Source organism: Mizuhopecten yessoensis, unplaced genomic scaffold (assembly GCF_002113885.1).
Source record: "Mizuhopecten yessoensis strain PY_sf001 unplaced genomic scaffold, ASM211388v2 scaffold1375, whole genome shotgun sequence".
Taxonomy (NCBI): Eukaryota; Metazoa; Mollusca; class Bivalvia; order Pectinida; family Pectinidae; genus Mizuhopecten; species Mizuhopecten yessoensis.
Window position 1 is genome coordinate 397391 of NW_018404015.1, and position 16189 is coordinate 413579.

General features: G+C 36.5%; 1 protein-coding gene across 2 annotated transcripts in view; it reads left to right on the top strand.

The window, feature by feature from the left end:
• The first annotated feature begins 905 nt into the window (after nucleotides 1–905).
• The window catches only part of LOC110460425 (monocarboxylate transporter 9-like), a 29401-nt gene continuing 14117 nt past the window's right edge, over nucleotides 906–16189 (top strand). Inside the window, exon 1 of one of the 2 annotated variants that reach the window (XM_021513304.1) lies at nucleotides 906–1174. The gene's annotated coding sequence lies outside the window, so the exon portion shown is untranslated. Of the gene's footprint in view, nucleotides 1175–14623; nucleotides 14648–16189 lie in introns of those variants that run through there. The other variant, XM_021513319.1, reaches the window with a different exon arrangement.

Genomic DNA, 16189 nt, shown 5'->3' on the forward strand with positions numbered 1-16189 from the left:
GGTACGTTAAATTGCGTATTTCATTATACATCTAGTTGTTATGTACATGTTACCGATGCCGATGCTAGCATTCATTCCGACATTGCTCCATCCAATTTAAAAAAAAAAAAGGGAAAGAAATCTTGAGAAACTAATAATGTAGTGACACCCCCTATTGACTATCACTGTTTAGGTAAGAGCCAGGTAAGATCACTCCGCGATAAGCCCCACACACTGTTTCTTTTATTTAACCAATAAAATTGAAAAGGAGACAGCGATTCAAATAATATAATGAACACAAAAATCTTCTCGTTTTTATTCAAATCCTTTTCTGAAGAAAATATATGAATGCTTTCATCCGTAAACTTAATATTGAGCCATTCGTACACCATAAGACACTTCAGTCTCGCTGTTTAAGTTCCAGCCGTGTTTGAATCGTCTGATGAAATGGCGGTGACCGACTGGTGATATCTCTGAACTCTAGACATTATTTTTCACTTAAACGAGTCTCTTTATCCGACCTTATAACGAAATGAACGAGCATTATTTAAGCACTGAACTGATTTCAGTTGACATTCGATTGAATGCCAACTGGACAAAGGCAATTGTTAGACTCGCCTTTGTCAAGTTGGAATTCCTATTTCCTATATTACAAGTGTTTTAGTGAGGTAGCACCCTGAAGTCGGCGTCAGATCCGCGCTATCGCAAGGAGGCAAATACCCCAACATACCCTGCCACCAGCACACATACACACGCATACATTACACACATTGAGGTACGTCTTTAAATTAATAAAGCTGTTAATAGGACGTTAAGCAAAATAAAAACACAAACCAAACCAAATACCATCATTTTATTGTAATAGAAGGCTACCGTATACGGTATTCACATACGGAGAAACACACACACTTAATTGAATATTATGTCGTGTTGACATGGGGCCATAGTATATGTACTAACCATACATTAACGTGTTACTCAGTACAAATACAAACCTCCCCTCTCTATAAATATCATATCCGTATCACAGATACCACGTATATCTATCTGACACCAATACCAGACCGCTGTGAGGTAAAATATAGCCATTGCTGCAGGCCAATGGAGGATGGCGATCTAACAGACCGAGACTGATTGAAGAAAACGTAAACACCAGCTAAGAACTTTCATACAGTGCTTAAATGATGCTGTTCAGGTAGGTGCGCCTTTTATATTGTCCATTACACTTTGAAATATACTAGGTAGCCGTGTGAAATTAACATGTTACATAAACAATTCACATCTTTCAATGGTAAACATTGCTGCGAATTGTTCTATGTGTGTGGGTGTATGTATGTATATAATGTGTATGCGTATGTGGTATATGTATATAATAAGTATATCTATGTTTGATGTTATTGATTTGGAAGGTATCAACAATATTCTCGTATTGTAGATATAGCCATATTACACCAGAATGTCGCTAAATCGGTCATATAGACCCCCGCTCCATCCCACTGCACCATTTCCCCATTCCCCCACTCCTGGTAAACCGAAATTGCTCTACCCAAACAGGTGCTACAAATACAGGATACAGAAGACATCCAACAACTGATGATTGATTTATATTTATATTGAGTAACATAATATCATTCTCTAGAAATATCCACCAGATTCAATATTTTCCGATAATCCGGTTTTCCATTATCCGACCGGTAACCGTTCCAATTATTAGTTTGGCCCTTCAGTCATGTAATTTGAAGATATTTGTATTTCCATTTTTAATTGTCTACAGGGAATTGTTCTCCCTGTCCATCATCCCCACTTAGCTGGTAGGGCTTGTACCCAGTGTTGATCTCGCCTCTCACATGTTATACCTGTGTTTATTTATTGACTGTTGTTCGCTCTAATGGTGTACAAATAAATTCGCCCCAATTACGGAGTTAAAAAGAAGAAAGGTAACCGCGACGACAATTCCTGGAGCTTATGTATATCCGACCGGATGTCCCTCCTTATACATGATGACAGCCGAGATTTAAAATCTTCTCTGGTAGATGTTTTTCTCCGGATAGGTTTTTTCCGCACGTTTGGTAACTCTCGAAACACTTAAATGTTGTTGTTGTTTTTTGTATTGCCCCACACCATGTTAAGGATACTGCCAGGGTTGGGGCAATATATTCAATATCCTTACAAAAAATGTCCTCGTGCAAGAGGGCTCTCATTCATTCATTCTTTCTTTCATTCAGACGTTTAATCATTTTTTCATTTCTTTTCATTACATTCTTCCTTTTACATTTATTCCGTGTTTACGTTCATTCATACATTTATTATCGCCATTAATTCTTTCTTTGTTTACGCTCATTCACTCCTTTAATCTATTTATTCATACATTTTGAGGTTTTCTCATTCATAATATATACAAACATACTACATTTGAATATAATACTTAGTAACTGTACTGAGGCATGACACAGCTGAGGCAGGAAGGAGGGAACCCCCTGATTGGCCAGCTAGGCACTTAATGTTTGCTTTTCGTTAACTATGCTGAAATGTAATGCTCACAGATTCTTAACTATACGATTAGTTTATACATGTAGTCAGTCTGAATATCCTCTGACTTTTCCGGAACTTCCCCTGTACTTCCGGCGGAGGAGATATTCGTTATATGGTCATGAATATCATGCATACATTTTCGTCTTTTCAACAGCTAAAATTTATTATTTTATCGCTTTGTTGATTGTTTGATTGATTAATTAATCCATCGATTGATTGATTGATTGCACGTAATTGTCATGTCCAAATACTGATACAGTGAATCCTGGGTACCCGTCAATCAAGCCTGCTCATTTGAAGCAGGAATATGCGATCCTCAGGAGATGACGATATCACTTTCAAAATCATTTTGGAAGATTTGTACGAAAGACATCTTGATTAACACAACACATTGAACAGAGAACAAAAGTGAAAGTTAACTAAAATAGCACTTAAATTAATTGCAGCATTATGATAAAAACATAAACAAATCCTGACGCAGAGGGTAAATCAATTCCAATATCTCCTTAACCAACACTGGTGGCAGTTAAATGATCTCACTTCCAGGAAATAACCGTTATATTCGTGAAACATCAGGAAGGTCTAATGGATTAATTCTACCTCAAATTATGGATCAATGTGTGTGAAGATCTGTTAAATTGTTCCTGAATCAAGATTTGTGTTTTTCTATTCCGTCAATATTCATATTTTTAAAGAATTATTGGATTATCGTATTCCCTCTTCAAGTCAGTTTTAAGGCATTCTGTTGGATTATTTTATTCTCAAATAGTTTTCTTTTCAAGAAAATTAAAAAATGATATGGGCAAGCTGATGTGTGTTTCAATGGATTATATTTTATTGTTAAATTTTAATATAATTAAATTAACATTCATATAGTAACGCCCTATGTTGTGAATAAATCGTGGATTTTCTTCTAAAACTTGCTGGTGTTTAAAATTGCTTTTGTTACCTGTAACTGTCCATTATCAGGCCAGCAGCTGTCCATTATCAGGCCAGCAGCTGTCCGTTATCAAACCAACAGCTGTTCATTATCAGGCCAACAACTGTCCATTATCAGGCCAGCAGCTATCCATTATCAGGCCAGCAGCTATCCATTATCAGGCCAGCAGCTATCCATTATCAGGCCAGCAGCTGGCCATTATCAGGCCAGCAGCTGTCCCTTATCAGGCCAGCAGCTGTCCGTTATCAGGCCAACAGCTGTCCATTATCAGGCCAACAGCTGTCCATTATGAGGCCAACAGCTGTCCATTATCAGCCCAGCAGCTGTCCGTTATCAGGCCAGCAGCTGTCCATTATCAGGCCAGCAGCTGTCCGTTATCAGGCCAACAGCTGTTCATTATCAGCCCAGCAGCTGTCCGTTATCAGGCCAACAGCTGTCCATTATCAGGCCAGCAGCTGTCCATTATCAGGCCAGCAGCTGTCCATTATCAAACACAATACTGGACAGCTACAGGTTTATCATTGTACATTCCACTACAAACTTCCAATGAGAGTAAGGATGGAACGTCTGTCAGATTGCAATATAGACGTTCAATCGTTATAGCTACATATCCTCATACGACCTGTATTTTATTAATTAGTCGGATGAGCCTAATTTATATTTTCTGCTCCCGCAAAACCTTACAGGTCAAATTCTTGGAACAGCCGCAGTCGGCCATTATCGGACCGAAAACTTTCCAAACAACGGTCGCCATTTAAAAATGTAACTAGGCGACAACTGTTAAATGAAGTTAAATGTAATTATACACATGTATGTGCAGAGCATTCTTATACAAAGGGTAAGGACGTACCTTCATCTGCTGGATGTCTTCATTGTCTGCAAAACCCGTCAAAATGTGACTTGCAGGAACCAAACGACAACAAGATGGCGGCTATCGGTGTATCGGTGGGAATGGTTGCAATAACTGACGTCATGCAAAGCATGGTCATGTGAGCAGATAATGCAGACTGCAGCTACTGTCAAGTAACTGCAGGCTGACTTTCCATAGAGTAGTTAATTAATATGAGGGAAACATGATAAATGTTTATAACGAGATACTTTCTCTATGGCTAAGTCGTTATAACGAGATACTGTTTCTATGGCTAAGTCGTTATAACGAGATACTGTTTCTATGGCTAAGTCGTTATAACGAGATGCTTTCTCTATGGCTAAGTCGTTATAACGAGATACTGTCTCCATGGCTAAGTCGTTATGACAAGATACTTTCTCTATGGCTAAGTCGTTATAACGAGATACTGTCTCCATGGCTAAGTCGTTATGACAAGATATTGTCTCTATGGCTAAGTCGTTATGACAAGATATTGTCTCTATGGCTAAGTCGTTATAACGAGAATAAATAGTCTGTTGATGTCCTCAATCAGTCGCCGTAGAGATGAAAATTCAGAAGAAAAATCAGAAAGAAAACTTCCTTGTCTCTTTTTGATAATAGTGTTAAAATGACTTCAGAAGAACTTTTCAAAAGTAGCATAAATGCAAGAAATACGTACACTACATCAAAGATATCAATTAGGTGTCCCTGCCTACAATGTAGCTACATATAAAACAAAAATGTGCACTGAACTGTATAGATTAGAATAAACAAAATCAAAATATTCTAGATAATGCAGAAAATTCGAGTTGGCTTCAGTGGATGTATTGCCAACACTACAATGACGCGTGTTAACAGTGACGTCATAGTTGCGTCACAACATGTTGTGAACGTCAATTCGGCTTTTTTTCAATTTTCAAAATACATTTGGCTGGTATATATATACGGACTTATCAGTATCAATTGGAGCTATTTTGAAGCTAATGACAAATAACCAAGCGCAAATACTTTATGGAAACAATTTTCAGTTCGAGAAAAATGCAAATATCAAATGTAGGCTCGAAGGATTTCATCGGTAACATAAATTTGTAAAAAACTTTAGAATTGTAACTGGACATAGAAATCTGCCGGAGGTGCAAACAATGAATGCAGTCACAGAGAAACGCATGTTGCCGTTTTTGCGACCCTGTTCTACCGGAAAGACGGACGTTTTTGAAGCCTTCATCTAGCATAGAATCAATTCACACTAATTTTCCCGTACTTTACGTACACCATGTGTTGCCATAACGGCTCGCACTGCTCGGCCGAGAGTGCCCGCTATAAAGTTCTACGATGCGAAACCGTTATGTACGAAGAAGGAAATGTTTTAATGTTTTGAAGTACAAACAAGTACTTATTGTGAATAAGTCAAACTATAAAGTCCTGATGTGGGGTTTTTCTGTTTAGCGTTGTGTGTAAAACGATTTTTTTGAAAATTTCAGATGTTAATTAACATATGTAGGTATTTTATGAAGACATTTATAACATGAGTAAGAAAAATTCCGGAAAAAGATTATAAATGGCGTTTGCTCCGGCCTAAGATTTTAATTCCGAGTAAATTCTCGGTAACATACTTTGTTTGTGCGTTCATGTTTACCGTAAGCTTCAAGGTAATAAAGAACTGAGTACAGCGAGGTGACCTAGATGATGCAATTATTTAAATTAGGCTGTTATTTAGCGCGTGCAGACATTTGTCACGCTACGTCTGTCTCTTGTCCATTTCACCTACAAGCCGCGCACATCCTGTACTTTTTGTTTATATTTAGCGAAAATGTTACCTATTTTTTTGTTAAATGGGAATCTTATGTCAGAGTGTTATGGTCTTATTACAGACAGAAACACATTTGTTTCGCCGAATTAATTGCACGCTCTACCTGTCACTAGTTTGTAAACAAGATATAAATAAACACTTCAAAACAAACACGTCCCAGAACAGGTAAGACAACACGTCAGAGAAGTGTCTTGCTTTAATCAGCCGACCGGATCCTGAGATTAAAATTTCAGCTTAAAAGCAGTGTACAGAAAGATACCGTATGCATATCCGCCTTATTTGTTTTCTTTCAATTTTTAAGGATCCCTGTGCCTGTGTTTCCCATTTTTTTTTACTGAAACTGTCTATTTGGAACTTTTCACCGGCATGACAATAGCTTTGATAAATAATATCTGAAAAGAAGTCCATTGTTTGTGGAACTTTTATGAAACAGAATTAAATTATAGCCGTAACCTATGAATGATTACATATTTTTAGGTGTACGCCAAGGTGATGCCAGCGGTCCCCTTCTTTTTATGATTTTTATAGCAATGTACACTACGGAGTAGGTTGGGGACTTCTATAACGGTCCCAATTACCATTAGAACGTGGTTATGGTTTGGTTTGGTTTTATTTCGTTTAACGTCTTATTAGCAGCTAAGGCCACTAAAGGACGTGTGTGTGTTGTGTGAGCGTGCAAGTGTGTAAGTATGCCTCCTTGTCATAGCGCTGAGCTGATGCCGACTTTATAGTGCCATCTCACTGAAACACCATTAGAACTTGATATTAATAATATTATTATGTTGTGTATATATAGGATCTTATATGAGTTTCCATTTCAAATGAGATTTATGAAACGAGTCTAAGACTTTTTCAAAATTTAGCGATCCTCTGGCGAGCTAAAATGAATAATTCGTGACGAGGTTAATAAATTTCATATGAAATGAAAACGAGTGTAAGATCCTTTTTATTGCATAATCAAGATTTAGGCACTTTTTCGTGTAAAACGACAATTTTCATGCAACTTTGAAATGTAAAATGCAACCATTTTGACGCCAGTGCGTAAGTCTGTGACGTCATATACTTGTCCTAGGCGTGACGTCACAATTGAAACAATTGAAACTTACAACCAATCACAGTGCTGATAGGTCATATTACTTGGTTTAATACGCAAAAATATATGACATGGATATATGCACTGGATAACAGTACATAATGTGATAAAATGGTCTTGTAGATGACCTCACTGTCCATCGTTCGATCTGTATCTTGCACTGGTGAGCTTCAAAGCCGACCTAAAATGATTCATTCACATACATTAATTAAACGGTAAATTATTCCAAAAGTAGCTTATCGGTGTTTTTATCCATCTGATCAATCGATTTTTCTTATTATAAATTCAAAAGTTCATGTCATTACATGGTCTGGTTATTTTTGTTGTATTAGGATCGATATATATGAACATCAACAAAAATAGTTAATGTATCCAAACCGTCATACATTGTATCTACAAATGCTAAGCCGATGTTTTCAAATTTCAGACGAGGCTTTATTTTTAAACGTTGATTGGTCGGTCATAAAACGATGGCTAAGATATATAAACTATACGGGGAAAAACATCAGAACTTTGAGTGGTTTTGCCAAACGTCTAACCCCCCACCCCCACCCCACCCCACCCCCACACACACACCACCCCCCTAAGGGTCAACACCTAGGCCGTAGCCTGAAGGGGTTCTAGGAGGAGGGGTTACAAGGGGGCACTCGCCGCCACGATTGTTATATTTATCTTAGTCCGAATTATGCTGACGTTTTATCGACTTTTTTCATATCGGTCTGCCGTTAATCGACGACAGACCGATATAAAAAAAAGTCGATAAAACGTCAGAATAATTCGGACTATATTTATCTATGACTATAGGACAACAGCTGTTCCATCTGCCATACTGATTCTGTTTCAGTTAGCGATACGTTTTATTTTTAATCAAATGTTGTGGAATTGAGTTACAAAATGCAGTAGCTTCTACATTTATTGCCGTCCTGGATTTCTAGTGAATTTATTACGTAACAGGATGGTGGACTCTGAGTTCCCGCGGTAAGTCATAACATTAAGGCTGAAATTTATTCTGGCAGTGTTTTAATGAGAGTAGTTCGTTAAAGCATAAATTATCTATTGTAACCTGATGTTGTAAATGCAGTGGGTATTTACTTTGATTGACTTTATTTAAACAAAAACTGGTTGTCTGGATGTAATTATTGTTGATATAATTACAAGTGGCTTCTGGCAAATCCCATAAAACCCGCTAGGGTTTTATGGTAGAGGCCACTTGTTATTATATCAACAATAATTACATCCAGACAACCATGTATTTTTTTTATATTTACATATTTTTCTTTTTTAAGACATATTCCTACAAAAACCATTTGCCCTGCCTCAAAATACATTTCAGGCGGCCATTTTGTTTGTTTACATATTCCTACACCTGAAACAGGCAGTTGTAATTATAGTCGAGCAGCTGTAATTATAGCCTATACAATTACACTTGCCCTCTACCACTGTTGTAATGGGACGGCGCGGAGGCAAATGTAAATATACATCTATAAACAAGAGTTTCAAAGTGGTCTTTCCTTTTCGCATGACCTAGTGATAATTCTATAACAAAAGCGATGTTGTGAGTCTGATTTTCTTTATTTCTAAAACAGACTGGATTCTCGTAATATGCAGCAGACGAGTATTAATAACAGACCACGAATGAAGACCGTTGTCGGAAAAGATGCATGAAAGGAACACACTGACTTAAACAATGAATATCAACGATATAAACAAATCTAAAATTAGAAACGCTAGGAACAGGACAGTTACAACCGCTGACACTTTTATTGCTAAATCAGACGGCAAAACATGTTAGAAGCAGCTACTTTAAATTACAATAAATGGTATTACGCGTTACAGACAGTATTAACCCCCGCCCCCACCCCCCGTGACACAAATTATTAAGGATCCCCGTATCACTGCCAATAATACTTATCTTTGGAATCTGTTTTATCTCATTTTCTGTCAGGACAATAGCTTTGATCAAACGTTTCTGAAAAGAAAATCATACTTTGTGGGGAAATTTAAGAAAAAAAATAATGATGAATTTCACAAAACATAATCAACGAAATATTAGTTAGTGCGAAAACTCACCGGTGCTAGACTGGGATTCGAACCCTGGACCTTAGATTGTTTTCTACTGTGCCTCTAACCGACTGAGTTAGTACAGTAACAATGTATAGCCAAAACGAATTTAAGGGGATGTTACTCCATACATTGTTTATTCGAAAACCGCAGTTAAGTGGGACAGGGATCCTTAAGAAAAGATCTTCGTAACTTAACGACCGCAGATACTATCACCCATGTTTTACTTTTCTTTTTATCATACATGCAACTGAGGCAAAAGCCCTGATACAATTTGTTTCGGTATCCTGGTGAAATAGATACTGCAGTGCTGTTTTGGGACGATATTCGTATAACAGCTATACATATGTTTATATCAAAACCTAACTATTTCTGAAGTGGTTCGAAACTCAATAGAAAGTTATATATGTGATAAATTTGACTGGTCCCTTTCTCATCTCATGCCCCCTCATTCACAACGCCCTCATCCAATCCCACCCTCCTACATCCCACACCCATTCCTCCGCTTTTTATTGACGTGACATTTTAAGTGTTTATAATTTATTCAATTCCCGTAAAATGTTCTCGTTGATCTTTTATAGCCTTTGTAGAGAGGACGTTTACACGATCAAGTTAAATTGAAGCTAGTTTATAGTATACAGGAGCCGATGGAGCTCCTCTGCTCTAGACTCACAATTAAACGTTCATACATATTCGATTTTAAGTTCATAGTTGTATACATTTGCCCTATAGTTATAATAAAGTTATTCATTTCGCCAAAGTTCATATATTCTATTTAGTGTGCTTATGTTATGTTTAGAGCGGTCACATGTCGGAAAAAAACCCATTTATCTATTGTGAACTATTAAAAACGTTGTGATCAAAATTAAACCAGTAAGGAGGTCTATATTGTCGATATAATATATACCCATACAGAGAGGCATAACGAGGAATATCCTATAACGAGGTTACATTACCCATATAAAGAGGTCATTGTCGATATAATATATACCCATACAGAGAGGCATAATGAGGCATACCCTATAACGAGGTTACATTACCCATATAAAGAGGTCATTGTCGATATAATATGTACCCATACAGAGAGGCATAATGAGGCATACCCTATAACGAGGTAACATTACCCATGTAAGGAGGTCTGTATAACCCGTATAAGGGTGTCTATTTTTTCCATTCAAGGGGGTCTACAATGCCGATGTAAAGAGGTCTACATTACCCATATAAAACAGACTTCATTTCCCATATAAGGATTATACATTAACCATATAGGGATGTCTACATTGCCCATAAAATAATTCTGAATTGCCCATATAGGGAGGTATACATTGCCCATACAAAGTAGTCTATATTACCCTATAACGAGGTTACATATGTTGTAAAGCGCTTTAAAGTAATTTAATGTTGTATATTATTATTATTATTATTATTATTATTATTATTACATTATCCATATAAGGAGGTCCGTATAACCCGTATAAGGAGGTATTTGTCCATACAATGGTCTCTACAATGCCGATATAAAGAGGTCTACAATACCCATATAAATAATTCTAAATTACCTATATAAAAGTGTCTACATTGCCCATATAAGGAGGTCTATATTGTCCATATAAAAAGGTTGACAATTCCAATCTAAGGAGGTCTATATTGGCCATATAAAGATGTCTACAATTCCCATATTACGAGGTCTACATTGGCCATATAAAGATGTCTACAATTCCCATATATGGAGGTCTACATTGGCCATCTAAAGATGTCTATAATTCCCATATAAGGAGGTCTACATTGGCCATATAAAGATGTCTACAATTCCCATGTAAGGAGGTCTACATTGGCCATATAAAGATGTCTACAATTCTCATATAAGGAGGTCTACATTGGCCATATAAAGATGTCTACAATTCTCATATAAGGAGGGCTACATTGGCCATATAAAGATGTCTACAATTCCCATAAAAGGAGGGCTACATTGGCCATATAAAGATGTCTATAATTCCCATATAAGGAGGTCTGCATTGGCCATATAAAGATGTCTACAATTCCCATATAAGGAGGTCTACATTGGCCATATAAGGATGTCTACGATTCCCATATAAGGAGGTCTACATTGGCCATATAAAGATGTCTATAATTCCCATATAAGGAGGTCTGCATTGGCCATATAAAGATGTCTACAATTACCATAAAAGGAGGGCTACATTGGCCATATAAAGATGTCTACAATTCCCATATAACGAGGTCTACATTGGCCATATAAAGATGTCTACAATTCCCATATAAGGAGGTCTACATTGGCCATATAAGGATGTCTACGAATCCCATATAAGGAGGTCTACATTGGCCATATAAAGATGTCTATAATTCCCATATAAGGAGGTCTGCATTGGCCATATAACGATGTCTACAATTCCCATATAACGAGGTCTACATTGGCCATATAAAGATGTCTGCGATTCCCATATAAGGAGGTATACATTGGTCATTTAAAGATGTCTACAATTACCATATAAGGAGGTCTACATTGGCCATATAAAGATGTCTGCGATTCCCATATAACGAGGTCTACATTGGCCATATAAGGATGTCTGCGATTCCCATATAAGGAGGTATACATTGGTCATATAAAGATGTCTACAATTTTCTTATAAGGAGGTCTACATTGGCCATATAAAGATGTCTACAATTACAATATAAGGAGGTCTACATTGGCCATATAAGGATGTCTACGATTCCCATATAAGGAGGTTTACATTGGCCATATAAAGATGTCTACAATTCCCATATAAGGAGGTCTACATTTGCCATATCAAGATGTCTACAATTACAATATAAGGAGGTCTACATTTGCCATATAAAGATGTCTACAATTCCCTTATAAGGAGGTCTACATTTGCCATATAAAGATGTCTACAATGCCGATATAAGGAGGTCTGCATTGGCCATATACAGATGTCTACAATTCCAATATAAGGAGGTCTACATTGGCCATATAAAAATGTCTACAATGCCGATATAAGAAGGTCTGCATTGGCCATATAAAGATGTCTACAATTCCAATATAAGGAGGTCTACATTGTCCATATAAAGATGTCTACAATTCCCATATAAGGAGGTCTACATTGGCCATATAAAGATGTCTACAATGCCGATATAAGGAGGTCTACATTGCCGATGGCTGATAAAACATACCGTACAAAATAGTTTTGTCAAGTAATTTATGACGAGAAAAAGTTTGAGTAAGACATTGTGGGAAACGGAGAACAGAATATGGAATTTGAATTAAAAAAACTACTTTTACATTTAAAAGACAACACTTAGACGCTAGGACAACGACCCAGATTCAGAAACGTGTTTTTTGGAAATTTAAAAATCAGATGCGATAAAGGCAATATGTTTATTTGATACTCTCTTAAAAAACATTAAGTAAAAAATCTTATGATATACGATGATACAAATGACATATTTACATAGCATTTCGCACGGCATAACACGAAACCAGACTTGCGAATACACGTGAAGATGCCTTTTTAACAAAGAATTAATTTAACAGAACATTTGGCTGAGTGCGTTTCCGTGTGAAAATGCCATCCCCTTGTGATACAGTTTCCACAGGAGTTCACCAGGGGCGTCGGTTGGGTGGATAGCTATTTATAAAGTGCATACGGGCGGATGGATTGACACCCCCTCCGTTGAATGTGATACATAAATGTAAACAATATTGACTTTTGAAAAAAATATTACATTTCAACTAATGGTAACCAACACGACAATGTTAAACTGTTTTAAAATATTTTAAGAAGAAAATCGATTAATTTGTTCCATTTCCTAAAAGATTGGTTAACTTAACGAAATTTAAACTTACTTTTTATATTATTATTATATAAACAGGTATATTTTGTAATTTACTCTTTATAGTTTTCATTGGACTCAACTGTTGAAATATCTGATATGCGAATGTTTTTTTTCCAAAATCGACAATTACCGTGTGAAAGCATGATTAGTCTGAAGAGACGTCGACTCAATGTATCAAAATGGGATAAGTTTTTAGAAATGTCTAAACAAATTCGATAAAAATCTTGTCAATGGGGGACCATTGCGATTTTTAATTAACATATGTTTAAGTTTCGAATTTCTCTATATTGTATATTAAATTATGAAAAGCAAATAAAACAAATATTGCGTTATTTTGATATTAAGCTGACAGGGCTTTGAGAATCACTGGTTCTGGGTTTAGTGTAACCTGGCATTGGCACGCGTTGTTAGGTTAAAGCGACTCAAACACAAACAAAATATAGTTTGAGGATCCCTGTCCCGCTGCAGGGAAAAACCCTAGACATTCCTGTAGTTTTTTGTACTTACAATTATCTCCCCTTAATTTTCTTTTAGCTACAGTTGTTGCGTAACTGGGAAAGAGATCTGCCGTTGACAAAGTGGACTGTCTGCAGCACATTCAGTTTGAGTGACACTTAAGGAGGGTTCAGGATTTGAATCCTTGTCTGGATACCCTCAGAAAATTGTTGTTGATTCTGTTTATGTCATAAATAGAATTTGTTTGTAATAAAACTTCATATGTGTTGTTCTTTTCTGAAACGTTTTAACAATTTTCATAATAATGGCGTAAACTTATTTCAATACTCAATTAAATTATTAGGTAGTGATGCGGGGACCCTTAAAAAGATGAATCGTGTGCCAGATACATCAAATACATGTAGTTTACATCCAGGCATAATTGATTGAGGTAGATGAAACCTGTCGTTTCTCCGAGATAAATCATGTTTCACGAGGGATCGAGGAGAATCAAAGACTCGTTTTCCCCTATCTCAAAGGCAATGCATTTTTATGATGCCGAAATAAAAAATAGTCGAACGGAAAAGATGATTAGGTCGACACGCCATTGCTGTCGTTTGCTACAGACGTTCGGGACTCGTTTGTAGTGGCTCTGTCAGATTTTTCCCGAGAGGTTCCAAATAAGTGAAATATGATCGAAGAGACGCGAGCGCTTGAGGTCTACATGATGTTTTACTACCCCGTCATGTGATTAATATCATCCAATCAGACAAGCTTTTATAAAGGGATGCAAAATGTATAAAAATCGACATAAACGAATTATTCCGTTTATTCGTATTAATTAGGATTTAATAGGGATTTTGTAAAAAGAAAAGAAAATGAGGTGAAAATTTACTTTTAATGTGAGACAACGTCGCTTTAAAGTAAAAGTAAGTAGGGAAGTCCAGCGCACCCCGCCCTATATATACAATTCCCGTGAAAGATCGTTATTTATACCGTGTATCTGTGACACAACCGTGGCATTCTGAAGATTCACGGAGCGGATTAAAAAAACTTGTTTTCATTACCTGTCCTTGGGTAAGTGTTTGTGAAGTTTTAACATTTTTTAAAAGTAGACAATCTCATCTTTTTTAGTCTCTAAAAGATATTATCCTGATCAATATACATGTATGTTATTTTAAATATATTTTTCTTAAAAGCAAATTATACGGTGAAGTCAATAATATTTACATAATAAATATTATTCGTGCTATTGAAGTGATATTGCAGACAATTATCAACATAACACATAGCATGACCGGTAGGGGATAAATATGTTCCTTGAATATTTAAGTCTGAAATATGAACTCTTTTTCGTAGGAAAAAAAATCAGAGCTTAGAGACTATCTATCTTCATAAAAAAATGAATTTTATTTTACAAGCAATTTTTGTGAAGTTTTATTGCTTTTAAAGGAGACAGACAGTCTCATCATTTTTTTTATGTATTTACATGCTCTAAAAGATATGTTCCTGATCAATTTACAAGCATGTTATTTTAAATATATTTCTCAATGCGAATAATACGGGTTGAGCCATTATATAAAGTCAATAACATTTACATATTATTCGTGTTATTGAACCAACATAACACATGCAATGTAGCATGACCAGTAGGGGTGAATAGGTTCCTTGTGCATCAAAGTCTGAAATCAGAACTCTTCTTCGTCGGAGATTCTTCACATAAATCTACTTCTATTTTACAAGCAATCATGTAAATGTGTCTAATTGTTACCTGCCGGCAGAACATTTTATAAAGACCTCCCTCCGTTTCAATATGCTTACTAACCTAACATTTTTTTAATAAATGTTGCTCGTAACAAAAAATTCAAATTCTTTCAGAATTCACAATCTTATCGTCCTACAATGCCATTTAAATAGGTAATTCACGCGATGGCGGATATTCGGACTGGTGAATTCATTCGGAAGCATCAGTGATAGATACGCTCCGTGTATGTTCTGTGTATGTGTGACTAGCAGTGCAGTAACCGGTTGTGTACCCAATTTTTGCGCCATATGTATATGTATGTAAATCACATGACATAGATTATTTTTTCTTTTAAAATAAATTAGCTTTCATATTTTTGGCAAAAGTAAACAGCAAATCCATTCAAATTTTACATATTTTGGGTTCAGTAACAGACTTTCACGTTATAAGCTACTGAAACAGGAAAGGGAATAGTGTGCTCCCACCGGGGATCGCGGGTTCGAACTTGTCGGACAATCTACCACTGTAAATTCCCTCTAGCTCGAAACTAGAAGGCGACATTGATCCTACGTACAATTAAAATCTGCCACACTACTCCCCTTTTTTTAAAATGTGTTCGGCCTCGAACATTACAACCAAGGTTCTAACTCCCTGTCACAACAGGGAGGGTCATGGACACCATTTGTAACAGGAAAGAGAATAGTGTGCTTCCAATGGGGATCGAACCCGCGATCCCTAGGTTCCTAGTCGGACGCTCTATCGCTGAGCTAAGTCATTTGCATATACATATATAGATACATGGTATATGGGATGAAGTGTACATGACGTCTGCGCAAACGAGCCGAAAATGCAGAGGTAAAAAGGTGGGTCTTTAT